Genomic DNA, 19,380 nt, shown 5'->3' on the forward strand with positions numbered 1-19,380 from the left:
ATTGATCACAGTAGTTAGGCATAATCAAAAAGCCTCCAACAGGGTCATAAGCACTGCTCTGCCTGTATGGTTTTTTGTTCTCAGCATTAGGAACATCTCCCTTGAGTTTTTCTGGAGCTGTATTAATTGGATGATTAAAGCAAAAGCCAGATCTATTGGAATTTGAAGAGACGGTGAATGCTATAATAAAACAAAAAATAAAACCTTGTATCTACATGGTTAAAAAAATCAATAAAGTTTAAAGGAATAATGCAAAGAAAGAAAATAAGAAAAGGCTAATTGCTCCATCTTTTTGCAGAGTTATTTCCTGAGTCACTTTCCAATCTTTATTCTTTTCATTTTATGTCTCTGCAGAATGACCCTTGGTCTCCTTTTTCACACATATGCAAAAACCACAGCTACATTAACAACTCTGCTGCTTTCTCCCTTGATTCCTTTTCTTTCCTGCTTAAAATTGCCCTTTCTGGCCTTATTACACACAGTGGCTAATGCACTCAACTTGGATAGAGGAGGTCTAGGTTCAACCCATATTTCTACCCCTAAATAACTGTATAATCTAGGCCACAATATTTAATGAGTTCCCCACTTGTGTAATACGACTGACAGTATTCATTTGTCTATTCTGACTATTTAAATTGTCAGCCCATCTGGTAGGATCATTTCCTTTTCAGAGTCAGAGTTCAGATCCCATTCTTAGTTTGGGTCTATTGGCACTACAGTAGCTGGGTGAAAAAAAAAAAAAAAAAAAAAAAAAAGGAATAATGCAAGTAAATTCAGTTCCACAGGGGGAAGTGGCAATATTTGCAGTTATATTAGGGATCTGTTTAAACACTTGGCTTGTCTCAGCAGTGCCCAACTCTGAGGAAAACCAGGGAGCTGCACAGCAATACTTCTGCTACTCAAAGTGCACCTCCATTAATTGGCAGAATGAAGGACAGGCTGTTAACTTTCCTGCTGGTGCTCTGTGTACTGAAAAGATGAATCTTCTAAATAAGACATTGTATCCTGTGGCTCAGTATCATTTACAGCCACCAACCCTTCCTCTGTTTCTTTTTGAAACTTGGACACTTGTTCTTTTCTGATGGCCTGGAGGTGGTTTTTTCAACCCAAATTGGAATACTTAAATAAATGTGATACCTTGGAAAGATCCTGGGTACTCAGCTCTTGTGGTTTAACCCCAGCCACTCCTCACTCCCACATCAGCAGCAGCTGGGGGAGAATCAGAAGGGTAAAAGTGAGAAAACTCATGGGTTGGGATAAATACAGCTTAATAGGTAAAGCAGAAGCTGTTCACACAAGCAGAGCAAAATAATTACTAGGAATTAATTCACTGCTTCAATTGGCAGGCAGGTGTTCAGCCATCTCCAGGAGAGCAGGGCCTCATCACGTGGAATGGTTACCTGGGAAGACAAACAACATCACTCTAAATATTCCCCTTTCCTCTTTCCTCTTTCCTCTTTCCTCTTTCCTCTTTCCTCTTTCCTCTTTCCTCTTTCCTCTTTCCTCTTTCCTCTTTCCTCTTTCCTCTTTCCTCTTTCCTCTTCCAATGTTATACAATGAGCATGAGGCCACATGGTCTGGAATACCCTTTTGGTCAGTTATCATCCCAGAAGTCACCTATCCTGGCTTTCCCAAGCATCCTCATCCTCTCCCATGCCTGGCAGTACATGAAGCAGCACAGGACCTGGCTCTGTGCACGCCTTGCTCAGCAATAACAAAAACATCTCCGTGTTATCAACCAAAGCACAGCCCCACACCAGACACTGTGAAGAAAATTCCCTTTACACCAGCCAAAAACAGCACACCAGCACCCATTGCAGAAGATTAGGCTGCTTATTTAGCTCCTTATATACAGAGTCCAAACATTTAAGCGCCTTACTTGGAAGATTTTGGTTTGCACTTCTCCTGTCTCCAGTTGTGGCTTTGGATGTGTTCCAAGAAGTCCAGGGTTATCCACAAGTTAGCATTATTCCTCCCACTGAGAATAATACCTTTTGTCATTCCCAACCAGACGTTAAATGTTGTCAGGCTATGCCTTCAGCTATCTCGTAATTTAGCTCCTGAAGCTTGAACTCATCCTGGTGTCCTATCTCCTCTCCCTTATGTTCCCACCCTCAACTTTCCTGGCAATGTCCTTCCCTTCAGAAAAAAGCAGAGGACCTAAGAACAGGCTGCTCCATCTGGAAAATATTAATTGTCTCCTGACTGGTGTTGGGGTGAGGAATGAACAGATGTGTCGTGAAGTGCTCTGACACAGAAGGACTTGGCTGCCCCGGTGAAAAGCTGGGGGAAAGTGCCCAGGTTCATGTCCCAGGCAGTGGGAATACAGAAGCACATGGAAGGGGTGTGAATCAGAAGACCTCTATTGATTTCAAGTCAGAAGAGTGGGACTGGCTTACAGAAGAGGAGCTTACATTTTAAGATAAAAGGTGAAACCTTGATTCCTTTGAAGCCAATAACAACTTTGCCATTGACTTCACCTAGGCAGTTTTCAATTTTAGGAAGACTGACTTGTTCTTATTTAATGCAAAAATTAAGCAGCCTTGGGGACAATTTTTATAGAATTCTTACCCCCTTGTTTCTCCTGGTGGGTGCCCTGTAGTTCAGGGCTAACACTAAACTAACAATAATAATTAAAATTCCCTATGTTTGCTTTATTTAGCGTCTTAAATTTACTAGATACATCCCAGGCAAACAAGTGAACTCCATTCACCTTGCCCTGAAGAATGGAAACTCCAAGGACAGACCTTTACATAGAGATTAGAAGTAAAGAAAAAAAAGAAAGATATATTGCTTTTAATTAAAGTACATATCCACTAGGCAAGAGTGGACTTTTAGGAAACAGACTTTAACACAGAAGAAGTCAGAGATCTGTGAATAGTCCCAAATAACCTTATTGGGAGGGGAGGGGAGGGGAGGGGAGAGAGTGTAGAAAGATAAGGAGAAGAAAGCAGGAGTTTCTGAATATGAAAGTGAATATTACTAGGGGAAGAAAATGAGACACATAAACCCTTAAGCAAATGTCAGACTTCATATTGATCGAGCTGGGCTATTCTTTAAAGGAAACCATAACTGAAGGAATGTCTTCACATGCATCTCCTCTGGTTTATATGATGTATCTAGTGAGTGTGTGTCTGTGGGACTCTTTCCCAATGACATTCCAGAGAATGGCAATTTTCCTCCACAAAGAGATAAACATAATTGTGCTTCAAGGTTGGGTATTGGTTTTGGTTTTTCTTTGGTTTATCTTCAGTTAAAATTCACTAATAAGAAGTTCTGCTTCTCTCCGTTTCTGTGTCTTTAAAGGCCACCTTTTCCCTTCTCTTTTCTTCTTCCACACAACTTTTGACTTACTTATTATACGGTGTTATTTTTCACTTTGCTGTTCCTTGGCCAGGACTTAAACCTGTGAACTTAATTATATCTAGGTGGTCTTTCTATTGTAGCAGAAGTAGCAACAAGAGAAATATATATGCTTGTATTTATGTATATGTATTTATTTTATTTATATATATACTTATGTAGCATGCAATGTACACATTTCATATCCTTGCTACCTTCTGTTCCAGAGGAAAGCTGGAGGCTTCCTTTACAATTTTAATTTTAGGAGAGTGAGAAAATGAACTGCTATTCTCTTGAAAAGATGGAACTTTTATTTGATGTTTAGGCCAGGGATCTGTCTTGAGATTACGAGATTTGTAAGGCTTTAGTAGCAGCTGAGGGGAAAATGCCACATCTCCCCTATTTACAAGTGATTTTATCTTATGGAGAAGCTCATTTGTATATATCTGGATAATCTATTACTATAGTTAAAGCCACTCTGGGGAAAAAAAAAAAACAAACAAACCAAAAATCCCCAAAAAATATAGAGAAACAAAAAGCAAAACAAACAAACAAATCCCCCCCAAAAGAACTCAAAAAAATCTAACTTTGGAAAGCAAAACTAATACAAATAATACCAAAAAAAAAAGCTGTATGAAAAAATGTGTAGATATGAGCCTAACACAATGAGGCATTTGCTAGGGGATGAGGAACCAGAAAATTACAAGCATTTAAGAGAAATGCTGCTTATTTTAAATTCACTTGCACATCCCATAGTAATATGCCTCACTAAGGCAGACTGCTAGGCAGAGGGGAAAAAAGCTTTGTGAGTTCAATAGCTACCCACTGATTGTAAACATGAGGAGGAACTCTGTGAACACAGTGCTGAAATATAGGGTAATTTCCTCTTTATTAGAGTCCATGAAGTCTGCTACATTAATGGTTAGGCTCTGTATACAGTGCGTACAACAGAATTATACAGATATTTTCTGCAGTTCTTTACTTGCTGTTTTAAGTTACTTCAGGGGAAAAAAAAATAAATAAAAAGGGCAAAATAGCCCTAATTTTTCCTTTCCTCCTCTCATGATACTTTCTACCTCTCATGTTAATAGGCAATATAACACAGCCTGTGACTGGTATCTCTGTGATGCCCTTCAATGCCCTACACTGATTTTAAGGTGAATTTAACTTATGTCAGGTACCTCAACTCAGTCTTGTGTATTGCTTTTTAAGAAGAGGCAAGACAAAGGGAACAAGTGTTTGAGGTAGAAAAGGAAGTTATTCAGTGTATGATGTAGCCTGTCTATGGGCTAGGCATTCCAGCATGTGAAGTCTTCACCTCAGAGGGAGGATTAGGTCTGGAATGAGAAAGGAGACAGGGTCACTTCCACACTGGGAACACTGTGGACACTGTGGAGAGCACACAGTGGCACTGCCACTGCCACTTGGCTGTAGCTGAAGCAACCTTTGGAAAACAGCTTGATTTTCTGAGGAGCACTTTTGGGATTAGTCCTCCTGAATGTCCCTGCCCATCACCCAGGACCCCTATCTGTCCACTGCCATGGAGCCCCTTTTCACCTCAGTCCTGGACACAAGTCATTGTCCCAGTGGCATCACAAGATCCTGTTCTCCAGCCCTGTCTCCTGAGTGGATTTCAGACCTCATCTCCTGGAGTCATCCCTCAGACACACCCTTTTCTCCAGCTCCATCTCTTCTTCACCCTGATGGGAAGTGTGGGTAAACTCTACAGCTGATTAATTCCTTCACAGTTCCAAATCACCTTGTTGGTGAAGACACTGGGTCCCCTTGGCTTGTCCTCATGGGGAATCCCACTCCCTGTGCCCCTTGACAGAGAATGAGGGGACAAGAAAGGTGGCTGTGCATGCCAAGTGTATTCTGAAGAGGCAATGTTCTATTCCTTCACAGCAAACACGACTTGCTGGGCTTTCTTACCTTAAAGCAAAAATAAGCAAAGTTTCGTTCTGTGTGCAATCCTCCAACATTGTGTCATTGAGGCATCATAAAGCCTTTTATGCTGCATTTTTTCTTGTCTTACTTCTGTTGTTTAAAAGAATAAGGTGTTCCAGGTTCATCTTCTATGTATGTTGGGGAAAAAAAAAAAAAAAAAAAAAAAAAGAAACACCGTTTTCTCAAGAATGGGAAAAAAGAAATAAAAGGTCGGTTTACCACAGTATTATTACCTTATTTCAGAGTTCCAGAGAAGAAAGACAACATCAGAGGGGCACATAAACAAAACATTGTTTTTTTCCCAGATAGGACACAATTTAACTGCTCCAAGTTTAGATGATAATGACGAGGTTAATGCTGATTTTAAATTGTGACATTTGGAGACGAGTAGTCCACGGCATGTTTGTTAAAGGATGGGGACCAATTCTTACCTTGCTGAGGGCTGGACTTCTGTTTCATATTTCATGGTAAGCCAGACATAACCAAATTCCTTGTATTTTACATTAAGGTGATGTAAAAAAGATAATTAAAAGGCTGAGATTAAAAAATTCAAATCTGTTGATTGTTATGATTATAAATTTCTGATATCACTATTTGTAAGCTTTTTCAGTGTGCCAGATCGATGCAAAGAATGTATTTTAGATCTGGATTTTTATAATGATGATCAATATTAATAGCAGCAATAGAATTAGAAAATTACCTGAAACAACATAATTCTTTAATGTTCCTTTAATGACAGTCAGGGCAATGTTAAATCTTGTACTGTTTTACTGCTTCTTTTCCTTACAGATGAAATTTAAGTGAAAGCTTATCAGAAGGGTTTCTTCAGTTATCAGAGCTGCTTTGACTATCATTCCTCCTTTCTCTTTGCCAAGCCTGTGTTTGCAAAACAGAAAACTCGAATCCAAGTCCCTGCATCTGGTATCAATTGAAATAAAACAAAGACAGGCTCATTTTAGCCACATAATTTAAGAAAGAAGACAGTATGATAACATTTAGAACAAGCCTCATACACACCAGCCAGCCATTATCCTTCAGAAGCAGGTGGCAGATGGCATGAAATCATCTTCGTCAGACCTCCAAAGCTTTGCTGCCACATTTGGGAGCATGGTTCTTGTAATGACTACTTGCATATTCATACTGCGTGATGGGCACTTCTCGATTTCTGTGCACCTCATTTTGGAGAGAAGCTAATGTGGCTACACATGTACTTTATTGCACCATTCACATTTGGCATCATTAAGGAGAAGGAGAAGATGATTTTTTTTTTTTTCCCCTCTTTTCTGGGTGCATCCTTCTCTGCTTGCGTCAGAATGGCACAGGGAATCAAAATGCGTGGCAGTCTGGAGCACCACGACTTGCCTGAAGCTGTGATGAGATCAGCCTCTGTGCAATGCCTCCTGTGAAATAAAGTTAGGATTAGTCCTCCATGTCATATGGACGCATCTGCCAAAAACAGATTCTCCTTCACATCTACAGCTCAAAGGTTGCTCTCCAGTTTTCATGACATGGCTTCAAATTCCTTTTCAAAACTGGGTGTGTGAAGATATCTGCAGTTTACAAATCATCACGATGAGGCATGTTGTTTTTCCAAGACTGCCAGGAGAATCACTGGCAGATCTAGAGAATTTATTTTGGGTCATGAAAGAGCAGTTTGCTCAAACCTTACTTGCACTCCTGAGTCTGTTTTGCCGCTGGGAATTCAGGCAAGTCCGTGATAAGATTTGTCCTGACTTTAGTGAGGTGTCACACATCAACAAGTCTCAGGACTGGGCTGTGGGTGTTGTGGTGTCTTATGCTTCAGTTAAAGACTTTTGTAAGCTAGTGAGGGTGCAGGAATCAGGTTTAGATTCCTGCAAGTGCTGCGAAATGCAGAAAACCTGAACCCAAATAACTGAAAAATTCAGCAAAAGGAAAACATTTACTGCTCCAGTCTCCATCAACATCAGCCCCATCAGCTTCCAGTCCTGAAATCACCATTATAGAAAGCAAAAAAAAGAGAACCATGACTGATTTTGAGCTTTCAGCTTTTTCCTCTGTGGTCAAAGGCAACATGGTACCATGGAAATCCTCTGACAAATTAGATATGGCTGTCAGAAGTGTCTGCCAGTAATGTTTCCACTGGCAAGAAAAGCATATTCTAGCGTTGACTCTAGCACTTATTTTTCCTGCCCACAGGAAGCAAATGGCAATGCACACAGGTTCAGAAGATATGATCCTGCCCAACACGTGAGTGCAGGGTGCAAGTACACATGGAAAATCAGATCAGAGAGCCTGAAGACCTGCAGGAGAATCAGAAAGAGAGTGAGAAGCAACCTGTCTTGGTTCAGAGTACTTGCCTACTACATTTCATGGTTTCCAGGACATTTGTTATAGTGGATCTTCACTAAATCCCCGGGTAGCAAAGTGCTTGTGCTCAATTTAAACACATGCTTAATTTAAGCATGTAAATAGTCCAATTTATGTTGTATCAAGGCCCAATTCATTCTCATTAAAACCTTATTTTAAAAACCTAACAATGCTACTACTGCTCGCTTTCATCCTCTTCATCTATGAGTGGCACTTTTTCCCTTTATTTTCATTTTAATTTTGCCGCATTAAAATGTTGCATATTCATAGAACAGCTACAAGTTCTGTCTGAGAAAAATACACTGCCTTCTAAGACTATTCTGCTCAGCCAGAATTTATTATTAAATACCATAAACCAATACAGATATGCACTGTGACATCTGGATGGAAATAGCCCTACAGTCACATTTTACAAGGGAAGCCCAACCAGAAGAAGAAGTCAGATATGTGAAATGAACATTCATGGCATCTTAATGTTCCTCAGCTGCCTCTAGAGGGTTCAAATATGTTGCATCACAGCCAGTTCTAAGGAGGTTTATCAGCAGATGGAGCCTTGTAGGAACTTAAAATACTGTATCAGATACATTAATACCCCAATCTGATACATTATGATTTTTTTTTCCCAGGGAAGGAGGGATCTTATAATTAATTATATATATTTTGTTGTTGCTGTTAAGCCAATCAGTATTTCCTTGCAGGCATCAAAAGCTGGTAATTTTTTCTAATATTTTTTTTCCTTTTGCCAAGGGTGATTCATATGCATAGAATATTATAAGAGTATTGAGAAGGGAAAGGAAGAAATTTTTTTTATAATTTTGTGTTGATTAGTTTTAGCAGAACTTTATGGTTCACCCACAGCAAAAAATAAAAAGGAAGGATGAAATAACAAAAGAATCTGAGCAATGTATGTGAATGTTACTGTGCATGTTTATGCCATTATGAATACAGGGTTCAAGCTGATATGACACAGGGATGCAAATAAACTCACTGAATGAGAGAAGGACATAGAGAAAAAAAATTCACTAAAACAGAAACTATGTAAAGAAAGATGTTTGTTAACTTCTTTTATCCAGGAAGTATTAGTGCAACTTTTCTGGAATCTGTTCTTATAAATTCTGTAAAGTATTTTTGCAGACATCTCAAGTACCATTAGACTGAAGATTCTTCATGTGCAAAAAACACTATTTGAACCTTGGGGGAAAAAAAAAGAAAAAAAAAGCCAAACATCATGATACATGCTTTGTTTGTATTCAGTTTTATGAAATTATAATATTTCAGATAATTGTGAGGGAAGAACTCTGTATAATCAGACTTTTTAATGTGTAACAAGGCACTCAGGAATTAGTTTTTGGAGTGGAGTTTCTCCTCAAGACTGTGCTGTTGGTATCAGTTTTTTGATTCTGGAAGATGGAACTGCTTTTCCCACTCTGTTTTCTCAGTCCAGGACCAACATAAACACTGTAATTTCTCGGTGGTTTGTCTTTATGGAGAAAACATGACTTGTGACTTGTGTCCCTGCCTGAAGAAAAAGAAGCTACTCTTAGGCTGACACTACGTTTTTTAGTCTCAGGTCCACTGGTTTAATTTAATTCCTTTGTGGAATGGGCCAAAAATTAAGCACGATTCTTTGCTTAATGAGTTGTAAATTGGGTAACATTTCTGTTACCCAAACAGCATGAACAAGGAAGTTAAATAGTATAGATCTGGTTGGAACTAGAGGAATAATTCAGTTTAGTGTGATTTAACTTATACTTTTTCAAGGTTGGTTAATATCATATTAGTCTTCTGAGATGTACAGTGTATTTGTAGCTGCTGCAGCTTTTTAGCTCTTTAAGAGTATTTAATTAATGGATCTATAGTAAAGGCATATTTTGCACGCACTTGTAGATAGATACAAAAATTTTTAAAAAATTAATATATTGAATTTTTGCTACTTGATTCCCAGTACCCATGTTTCTATTTTATAATTTGAAAAAAATCCACAAAAAATTCTCTAATTGTTTCCTTATCTAAGAAAACTGTTGTGGTTCACATATGTGCATATCATGTGTCAAAAACTTTAACTTGTGACTTTGATAAGTCATGTTTTTCTTTTAGCTCTGTTTCCTTGCCCATCTTTGGTCCATTCTGATTACATTTATAAGCTTCAACAACAAATACCATGACTATGTGTTTGAAAAGTCCTGAAATGACAAATATTGATTTCAGCCATTGCCTTCTGGAGTTAATATTAGACAGATATGTTGTGAATAGTGAACCTATTTCAGAGCAGGGTTAAACACACCCTTTTAGTTCTGCACCAAAGACCAAGGTCTTGGTTAATTGATTTCCCAAACCTGCAGTGGTCAAGGACAGGTTGAATGAGACCCTGAGAATCCTGACCTAGTGGGTGGTGTCCCCATGCATGGTGGGGAGCTGCAACTAGTGGAACTTTAAGGCCCCTTCCAAACCAAACCTTTTTATTACTCTCTGATTCCAAAATCATCAGAAACTGTAGTGAATTCCTTCTGAATGTCATTTGTCTCTTTCCACCAACTATATCAGAAACCTCAAATAAGTACAGTTTGACTCCAGATAAATCATACAAGAGTTTAAAATTAGATGGGACAAATTTATGTGTTAATATCTTAGATAAGTGTCTGAAACAGTGTGTGTCCTTCCCAGGCACTTACCTGGATCTTGACTCTTCTGAGGGAATCAATGTCTCACTGTATTCTTTGGTATGCTGCATTGCTGAAAAGGCATAGGGTTTAAAATTCGAGATGTTAAGCAGTAATTGGTATATTGTGATGAATTAGCACAGGAAAAACAAAAAACAAAAGCAAACAAAACAAAACAACCCATCCCAAGAATCAAAAACAAAACCCAAAACCCAGGAAGATTAGCATGAGTTTCAGTTACTCAGGAAAGCTGTTATTGCCCCTGTAAGCAGCTAAAAAATTCACACACAGCCACATCTTAAGTAATGTGTTGAGCTGTCCAAAAGGTAATTTACATGCTGTCAAGGCAAACAAGAATATGCTCACAAATTCAAGAGCAATATATGTGCAATTTGCACAACATCAATTCCTTGGTTGTTTTTTGGATGGAGCCATCGCCATCAATTAAGTTAGTGACTCTTTGATTCAAATTACTTTTTGACACATAGTGAACAGAATGGCTCACAAGAGCATTATTTTCCCCATTGTTCCCTTGGCAGCCATAGAGTAAATGCAAACAGGTGGAAATGTGGAACATCACTGCTGCTGAATCACATAACTGACCCACTAGGAAGAATCAGCATAATAAATATAAAGATTATTTTGAGGTGGAAGACAGTGGAAATGGATATTTACACCCTCCCTGTCGTTCAGTGTTTGATGTAACAGTGCCAGTCTGCCAAAGAGGGTTTAATAAGAATACTGAGCCAGATTCTCAGATGGTGAAATATGCTCTACTTCCACGCTGCACCCATAAGAGAGAGCCATTATTGGAATCAGAGCACAGAACTGGCACTCTGGAGCAGTATATTCTAAAGTGCAAAATTGATCTAATAAAGTCCACGGGTTTTTTTCTGTGTAAGAAGCACAAGAGCAAATGGGCAAGCGTGGGTCACGAGGAGAGGATCAGATAGCACTTTTGTTTCAGTAATGTTACAGTGGAGATTTGTCATCAGCATAATGTTTAACTAGTTCCTGAAATGTGGCCTCACAGATCAAACTGGACATAAAGAAAAGTACCTTGTAGTGGGAAGGTACTGTAAGAAACCAGTTCTCTTTCTTTGCCATGCCCTGTATTCCAAGTGCAACTGTGTGCATCAGAGGTTTTATGAGTCCTCAATGGATTAGGATTTCACCTTGAGTCAACTCTGGCTCCGTGCCTTTATTTCCTTTTTGTTTCTCAGCCTGGCACAGATTCATCAACACAGAAACAGTGTTTTTTGGTTTTTTTTTCCCCCCTGCACCTTATACAGCTCTGAACATAGAGTCAGAGCCTACCGTGTTATTAGAAATGCGCATATGGAAGAAAACCTGCACCAGTCTGACAAAAAAAAAAAAAAAAAAAAAAAAAGGATACCAAATGCTAAATTAATATCTAATAAACTGTTAAATAAAGTGCCTTGGGCAAGCATTTAAAGTGAAATGGGAGGCAGCTGGGTCTTGCCACGGATCTGGACCTCAGCCTGGCTCTCTGATGATGATTTTTATATGGCAGTGGCACAGAGCAATGAGCAGGATCATCACATTGCCTGGAGATGTGTTGGTTTGGGAAGTGCTGACATCACTGTTATCAAAGCCTTCTGCACTGTGGAAGGTTATGATGCTCATGCAAGGGCTTTCATGCTCTCATTTAAGCTTAACAGCTTGCAAAGGAGAATTTCCATTTATAGAGGTCCTTTGGGGCTGCTAGCTGGTCTGTTTGGCATGAATGACTGACACACCACAGAACAGTAGCAATGATATGTGCTATACATAAGCTAACAATGATTGATTAAAGTAATAAGAGAGGGAAGATACTATGCCTGAAGAGACAAATTATATAAGCAGCTTGCCTACCACTATGGAGATAACTGAAATAAGAATAAATGTTGACAATGGATTATGTAAGTCATTGATGGCATTTAGATTTCTGAAAAGGATGAAAAAAAAAACCAAAAAACCCCCCAAAAAAACAACAAAGCATCAATCATTTCATTACATACGCCTGTTCATTTTCCTTCTCCATCTCCAGCTTCCAATTCCCTTAGCTAAACATTCATTAAAGACAAATCTCATGCCTTTTTCTAATGACTGGACTATACTTGGAGGGTCAGGGAGAAACCGTGGTCATCAGCTCCTCTATCAGTTGCACTTAGCAGCAAGTGCCATCAGAAACTGTTCTAGACTTGGTCTCTGATAATAAGCCAGGGCATGATATGTGCAACAGAAATAGTTGAGCAACTAAGGTCTACTTTAGTGATCATAATATATTCAGATATGAATTATTCCTCTGGGTATGTGAATATAGAATCTCAGAAGTTAATGTAACTTCTCTCCCTCATCATCACCCCCACCCTTTTTTTTTTTTTTTTTTTTTTTTTTGAGACTGGTTTGGCTCTAATATATGGAATAATTTTTCAGGAAGTGAAATGATATCAACAGAAGTGCAGAAAATCGACCATTATGAGTAAGAAGAAAAAAAAAGTATGAAGTTCTGTATCTAATTGGCAGATACAGAGGATGGATACCAGCTATATCCATCCCAGTAAAAAGTATCAAAAATAGGACAAGAGACAAGGATGTGGTGAAGCAAAGATAATAAGGAGGAGCAGAAAGCATTTGAAAAGTTCAAAGGATATGTTAAGTGGGAGGAATGGGCAGATTATATGAGTAGATAAAGCAAGTAAGAAATAATTGGAGTGAAAATGAACACCGAACATGAAACAGGCCAAGACATCTCAACCCCACGGGGTTTTAAGATATTTACACAATAGTCAATTGGGAAAAGGGTAATCTTTGTAAACTTGATAATGAATTGAATTTTATATAATGTATCAGCACCACAAAACATTCTGCTCCTTATTCCAGTACCTTATTCAAAGTCTGCTGGAGTTGGTAGCAGTCTTTCAGTAGCTTTTCAATGATTAGATGAAGTCCTATTAAAATTATATATCAGGTAGGTTGAACATTCATAACCTAGGAATTTAGGCTCAAATCCTCAGCAGACAGCTAGGCACCTAAGACCCATCTGGTCCTTGGTCTATGAAATTCCTTTGAATATCCTATCAGTTTGTTTTTAAAGCAGGTTTCACTTCTATTGAAAGATTTTTTTTTTTAATATATATTAAAATGCAATATTCTAACAAATGCAAAAAAAAAAAAAAAAAGAAAAAGGAAACCCAGTCTAATAAAAATCCTAATAAATTCATAATGAATTGAAAGCCAGGAACATCTACAGTAAAATAATATAATTTAAAAAATAAGGTAATAAAATTGTGAATTAAATATTCTCTATTTTTATATTGATTTTAAAACCTTCTAATTGGGGAAGATAAATACAAGCCTAATAAGAATTTTACAATATAAAGAAGAAATAATCTAAGATATTTTCAGAGTGACAGTTACAAATAGAAATATCCCCATCAGCAATGATAGTCACCTGGCCAATTCATCTGGCCAGACCCTTCCCGTGGTGCATTTGTGCACTCAAATGAATGATCAAACTGTGAGCAGAGCAGCAGTTTCTCAGTGAGGTGCAAGGAGATTGAATAGAGACAGCATTCACAACAACTCAAAGTAGGACAGATCTATTATGTTCGTTGCTTGTGGAGTTAAAAACCATTCCTAAATTCAGGTGCAGAAAATACAGTAATTTGTCCAGTTCTTAGGCTACACATAAACACAGAACCACAGATCCCCAGGGCACACCACTGGCAACCAGGCACCAGCTGGATGCAATTCCAGATTGCACTCATCCAAGCATTTGCAGCCAGTTTCTCCAGGAGAATGTGTCAAAGGCTTTGCTGAAGTCTGAGTAGAGTCCACATCCACAGCCTTTCCTTCATCCACTGAGCAGGCCAACCCTGTCATAGAGAGATCAGGTGGATCAAGCAGGGCTTGCTTTTCACAAACCCATGCTGGCAGAATTGCATAGTGAAAGGAATTGCAGGGTAAAAAGAAGATAAACTCCCAACGACTAAGGTGCTACAGAACAGATTTCCTTTCTTTTTCTTTTTCTCTTTCCCTTGTTGTTGTTGTTGTTGTTTTTGTTGTCTTTGTTACTTAATTTTTTTATTTAAGAGCGTGATAAGGAGAACATCTTTACTTATGCCTGTGTAATGGGATGCCAACATTTTCTGCTTCCTTTGTCAGCAGGTTGCTTTCTCCTTCTGGTCTGGCAATTCTTGTTCCCCACAAGAAATGTAATGTCTATACAATTACTGATGAAATCAAAGCAAAATATTCAGAGTTACGTGACACTTCCTGAGGCAGAACTGTGTCTCATTAACGAACTGTGTTGCAGTACTGAGGTTAGTAAATAGCATTAACCCTAATTTAATGGTCAAGAGAATGAGGCAAATGTTAAGAGCAGAAAGTGCAACTTCCCAGCTAGGGAGGGAGTCAGCAGTAGAGCAGGACAGAGTACACATATTTTCTTTTTCTGGTACCTTCCTGTTACTTCAGTCTCTGTTTTCCATACTAAGCCTGGCACTTTGTCACAGGAAGCAAAATCAAGGGAAGCATAGACTCCTCTCATAAAAGCATCGTGTGCTTTGGGTTTCTTGTCATGTTTGTTTGTTTGCTTGTTAGTTTGTTTTCTAGCAGTGTACCATGACTTAGCAAATCAGCTCAAAAAGAGAAGGGGTGGGGGGAAAAAGTCGGTAGAGTACTTTTTATTAATTAGGGCAGGTTATCTGCCTGTGAGCAAAGGGGAAAAAATGCATTTGGCATATTGCTGCTGAGCACGCTTTCTATTTCATCCCAGTGCACACCTCAGCTGTACCCAGCATTTAATAAGCATTATATTTAGTGCCCTTTAAAAAAAAAAGATTGAATTATTGCTCTTTTTATGGTTCTATAAAAGACTTTAATAATTTGGGGGCAGAAGCTTCATTTTGCCTGCTTGGCCAATCATCTCTGAGTGATTAAATTATTCATGCAGGTTTCAGTTGACTTTGTTTACTGTGACCAGATCTTGGTGTCTTTGGTTGGGAAAGTGGAAGTCAGGTAAATGCATGTGTCTGGTGGTTTGTGGGTTGCAGTGGGGATGGCAATGGTGTGTAAACCAGCAAAGACTTATATTTAAAAAAAAATAATAATAATAATAAAAAAATAAAAATATAAAACCCCACAAAAATTATATGCAAAGAGAATATTTATATTAAATTCTTTTAAATCATTATACAAACTGGCCTGGAGGACACTGAGGGAAAGACTCAGAAGAACTTTGTTTGAGACAAAATTGCCATTTTGTTTCACTGTTAAGGCTGAAATTGGGTAAAGACCCATGGAAGTCAAAGTAAAGAATTTCACTGAGAGTTAAGGTGGGATTTTGGATTTCTGTAGTTACGGGTAGTAGAAGGGAAATATTACTGTTTAGTGTGCTGTGGTTTACTCTAGACATTGTTCTTTCCCTCACAGGTAGAGAAAATGCATTAAATTATATAATTTTGCAATAATAGAATTGACTTACAATAGTCAGAAGAAAAGGAAACATCTAGGATAAAACTACTTTATCTTATGATGTCATGATAAGTGCTATTCTGTCTATTTGTATGTGAGATCTACCCCTCCCAGCCTTAAAACCACACTGCTGTCAGTTTGAGATACAGGATCCAGTTTAGCATCCCTAAGAAAAGTTTTAATGAATTTACAGCAAATAGCTTATAGAAATAAAACAGAACAAAACAAAAAACAAAACCAAAGCAACCTGATATCTCTACAGATGTTAACCTAAAAAGTACCTGCATAACTGAAACATAGTTATTCAGCACAGGTGTCTCTAATTTACTGGTTGGGATGAAAGTTTATAACAGTTTAATAAATTACTTCACTTGAATGGTGGTGTTTTCTGGACCTGAGAAACTCTCAATTTTTGAGTTTCTGGGAGATGGAAATACTAAAAAGAGAAAAAAAATCTGTTATGTTGAAAGAAGATAAATGCTTAAAAACAAACAAACAGAAAAGTTAAAAACTTTTCAGTACCTACACACAGAGATTTTGGATTGGCAGAGCTTGTTGCTTTCTAAAACAGACAACAGACCTGGAAATATGTTGTCATGATTTTTGTTGTTCCTTTCTTTGCTTGTTTTTTTTTTTCTCTATGACTTTATTATTATTATTATTATTTTGAGTGTGAGGTTCATCATTAACCAAAAAAAATGAAAGAAATACTATACTACTAAATTCAGTCCTAGTCCTCACCAGGGCATTATTAAGTACCTCCTGCTCCAGGAATCTTCCTCATGTCTATCATATTTTGCAATTTACTTCTCCTTTACTGTTGATAACAAGTAATTTTCCTTAAAATTTATTTTTCCTCACTGGTAAATCCTCTTTTTTGTTATTTTAAGTTGTCTTTGCCTCTGTGAATATGAGGCACAATCTCAACTGACAGACTGTGTTTTAAAGTAGCTGAATGTTGGGATTATTGTGGAATTTTTACAGTCTTGAGTTATGTCACTAATTTCTGTAATGAGGCCCCACCATGCAGGTGCTGGTAACAAAGAAAGACACTCAGTGCCCTGAACAGAGCACTATTAAAGCCTGATTCACTGTAGGATTTCTTCAATCACTTCTCCATCAAAAACTTCAAAGACTTATAAAAAGGCAAAATTGGAGTCAAGCTGCGGTGAATCAGGTCCCTACATACACTAACCTTTAATTTAAGGCATACCAAAGAAATGATGAGTTGTATCTCAGGCTGTGGGGAAGGGAGAATGTTTCATGATCATTCATGGCTTAGACAAACAGCAGAGAAGGAAAGCATCTGGGAAAGGCACATTGACTAAGAGCAGAGGACATAACCCACCTCATATCTACGCATGGCAAATCAATTTAATGTCTTTCATTACTGCTTGAAAACGGAAACTTACATGTGAACAATAAACTTTAATCTGGTTGACAACAGTTTAAAAAATGCACTGGAAGCAAGTTTCGGCTGCATGACATACTTTATGACACTTATTAAAAAGACATACTTGTAAGTCAATTAACCTGCCCAATGGTACATTTTAACTTGTTTTCTATTAGGAAAGGCAGCAAAAGGGCAAAGTTTTTCATTTGGGAAAGTTCTAAGTTGATTCCTTTTCCCTCTTTAAGTGAAGGACATTGCTGGTGTCATCATTCCTAACCAGTCCAATATGAAATATAAGCCATTGGTGTCCACCAACCCATGTTGTCACAGGTAACGGTTGCTTATTCCCTAAAACTTTATAGTCATTGCAGTCTGATATGGTAATTCATTAATTACAGTAATGATGACACCTCAGGATGAGGCAGTTAACAGGGTTATACATCTATCTGTATATTACAGAGAGCATCATTTGCACCCAACAGAGGTAAGGTCGCAAAAGCATTTTAGCTGAGCTTCTCTCATCCCAAAACTTTCCTAAACATTTGGGTGTTCTTGCTTCTCTTCCATTTCCCATCCTCTTACCTCTCTTTAAAGTTTGTGCTATTAAAATATAAGTCTGCATGCAAACATGCAGACACAGGTACAGTCTGTATAAATTTATTTTATATACATAAACTCTCTGTATAACATATATAAATATACATGGAAAGTATAACTAAATATATGTATGCACTGCATGTATTATAAATATGTTTCATTTATATATAAAGACTCATAAGTACAAAAGCATACACAGAGATTTTGTCTAGATTAAAAAAAAAAAAATTGTATGTGATTTCTGGTGGCTTAGGTCTATGGTAAAGTGTTGGGAAAGGCAGAAAAGGAAGGGAGGAGAGAACTAAGATTTTCTCCCTTTGTGAAAGGATATTGCATTACACCCTGGCTCATGATGTAGGGAGCTGTCAATGGGTAAAGTAGACCAATAAAAATGTAGGCAGGACATTTTTTGTGGGCTTTTTTTTCCCACAGTACTGCGATTTCAACAGAACGGGTAAAAAACAAACACAACACAACCAACCAATCAACCAACCAAAAACAAAAGAAAAACAAACAAACAAACAAACAAAATTAAAAAAAAACACCAATAAAAAACTCACCAAAAAATGAAAAACAAACAAACAAAAAAACCTTAAACCCAACAAGAACAAAAAAATCACCAAAATCATTAACTCCAAGCCAAAACTGGTTGATCTGGTTAGAGTCTGACAACTAAGAAAAGTGAAACTTTGTTCTTTTGTCTATCTCCTAGTTAAAGTCATTGCAAGGTTTGTAAATGTCCTAATCTGAGTAGGATTAGAAATACATTTTTTTCTTATGAGAGATTTGATAATTTTACATCTACTTAGTCTTGGAAGTATTGTTCTAACCAGAACAGCAGTGTTTTAATTTCTGCAATAAATATTAGGAGGCAAGGAGGAATTTTGGGGGCATGGATATGCACATATTTAAGGTGTATGCTGAGTTACCCCTGAATCACTATTGCTTTTGTGTCAGGATTCTGTTTTGTTACTTTATTTGCATACAATGGAAATTTGCACAAATATTTAGAAGCCTTCTAGCATCTAATGGCAATGGATTTTTGTGTAACTTCATATATTTACATTCTTCTCCAGAAGATCAGAAAGGTTATATCCTAAGACTGACCTGGTTCTTATGGAACATCGATTTACTGATTATGGGGATGGCCATAAAGAACAAGTGGAAGGTGATGGATTGCTACATAAATATTTTAAAACTCCTTTGGGATTAATATTTTCTGAGTCTGTCTTCCTTGGATGATCTTATTTCTAAGTGTATATTTTTAGTGTCGGTAATTATATACATGTATATAAATTTTTGAATAAATATGCAGTAAATTAGCTTGGACTATCTATAAGAACAGAGGAAGTTCTCTGAGTGTTCCATGGCTGTGTTTCTTCTAATATCAAGAAGCAAGTGAAAAAGAAATGAGTCAGGTAATTGCTAAGAAGGTAGCTAGCCTATAGTGGAAAAATGTGGGGAAAAAATGAAAAAAACCCTCTTGCACCTTTTAAAATGCATACAGAGCATGCCTCAGAAGGGGCCTGCAAACTCACATGCTCTCAGGAGGGTTTGGGAGGGGAAAGTGCTTTCAGCAACTCTTTTATCTTCAGGTTTTTCACTTTATCT

This window comes from Sturnus vulgaris, chromosome Z (assembly GCF_052056855.1).
Source record: "Sturnus vulgaris isolate bStuVul1 chromosome Z, bStuVul1.hap1, whole genome shotgun sequence".
NCBI classification, from domain to species: Eukaryota; Metazoa; Chordata; class Aves; order Passeriformes; family Sturnidae; genus Sturnus; species Sturnus vulgaris.